Here is a 2,081-nt window from a genome sequence, read left to right as displayed (position 1 = left end):
GCTCCCGGCGACCCGCGGCGCGAGGCAGCGGTGAAGGGCGCGGCTGCGGGAGGCGAACGACGCGGCTGCGGGAGGAGGAGGAGGAGGTCGTGCGGGAGAAGGAGGAGGTCGTGCGGGGGTGGGGGGCGTTTTTTTTGCTGCGGGACGATTTTTACTGCGGGCGATTAGCGATCGATTGTGGCTTGTTGCGTGGTTGGTAGCGTTAAACACAGAATGATTAAGGGCCATTAGATTTTGATGATGGATGGATTTGATTGTTTGGATCTGCCCCTCTCTTTCTTTTATAGTGGTAGTAGATAAACAAGCTGGTCGCCATCAGGCTCATCTGTGGTCGATGGACTGTTTTGTCGTGGTGATATAGGTAGTTTGTTGTTGGTTGGTCGAGGGGTTGGGCGCTGATTGGGAATAGAGATAAATTCACTCATGGTACATGAAGTTGTACAACATGTGCAGTTTGGCACTCAAAGTTAAAAAATACGGGAAAACTTGTGTCTAAACCCTTCCGAGCATGCACGTACGGTGCAACTCTCCTCTCAAGCCTTATATGCCGCTGGCATAAACACATGAACACTTTCTACAACAACATATTTTTTTTATCATATGTACTACAATTACAAATATAAACACTTTAAAAAATGATATGAACATTTATTCAAATACTTTTTTAGAGATTATATTTATACTTTATTAAATATATGTTTACTATTTTGAATTATACAAACATTATTATAGTTAATATGCATTATTTCAGTTATGTAATTATTTTTCCAAATAATATGTGAAACTATTTCATTATCACATGAACATTCTTTTAAATAACTTATTTATTTGTATGTACATTATTTATAACACATGAATATTCTAACTTAAATTTTTAGAATTATCAAAAAGTTTAACTTATGAAAAATGGGCCATAGTGACTACAGCCCATTAGGTCCAGTTATCTTGTGTAGACATCAAACTCTATCGGCTCGTGAGTTCGAATTGCTGTAAGCAACATTTTTTGTTTTACTTTCCCTTTGTACTGTTCCCTGATGGGTGGGGCCCAACAGTCACACAGACATATGTAGTCGCATTTTTGGGATTTTTACGAGAACCGGTAGTAATTTAGAACGTTTTTTTTTTGCAAAAGGCGACGCTTTAGCTTTACCCAGCCACTAGTAGTGGGCCCGGTGTCAGGCTAACGCGAGTGGTGTATATGGCTCCAAACAAGAATTTGGATTCGTTGGGGTTTTCTTTGCGATGTAGAAGTGCGAGCGATTGTGGTTGTTGCTCGTTTTATATTTTTGTCGGGCTGACCGTGGGGTCATGGAGTTTCTTTCTTTGCGAGTAATCCGCATGTGGTCTATATGTAACGGTTTTCGCCCGGTTTTTCGTTAATTAACTGGGCAATTCTCTTCCTCTTAATTAATCGATGAGGCAAATCTTTTTGCCTCCGTTTTTGAAAAAAAAGAATTACACCATACATGCACACTGGTACAAGTTTCAACACCAGCTTTACGTATCTTTCAACTTTCGGCACCAAACTATACATGTTGTGCAACTTCATATACCACAAGTGCACGATCAAACGGCTTCACTTGAGCGTTTTAACCGAGCCTTCATGGTCCTCCTTCCCAAAACCCTGGCGCCAACGTCCCCAGATGCTTTTAGACCAATCTCTCTTCAAAATTGTACTCCAAAAGCAGTTGCCAAAGTTCTCACTAACAGGGTCAAGCCACTAATCCCACTACTCATTCACTAGCTATGATCAAATGGGTTTCCTTCACGGACGCAACATCGCTGGAAACTTCATTTATGCAGCTGATATCCTAAGTGCTTGCCACACACGTAAAGCGCCGACCATGGTCTTCAATCTTGATTTCAGGAAAGCTTTTGACTCCATCTGCTGGTCCTCCCTCTTTCAAATCCTACAAGCTCGAGGTTTCCCCCCACTTTTCTGCTCATGGGTCCAAGAAATTCTCTACACTGGGAAAACGGCCATCCTCCTAAATGGCATTCCGGGGCCATGGATCCAATGTAGATGCGACTTACGACAAGGAGACCCCTTTTTGCCATATTTGTTCATCATCGTTGCAGAT

This window comes from Triticum dicoccoides, chromosome 1B (assembly GCF_002162155.2).
Source record: "Triticum dicoccoides isolate Atlit2015 ecotype Zavitan chromosome 1B, WEW_v2.0, whole genome shotgun sequence".
Classification (NCBI taxonomy): domain Eukaryota; kingdom Viridiplantae; phylum Streptophyta; class Magnoliopsida; order Poales; family Poaceae; genus Triticum; species Triticum dicoccoides.
The sequence above is the reverse complement of the archived record's forward strand: the minus strand, read 5'-3'. Positions refer to the sequence as shown.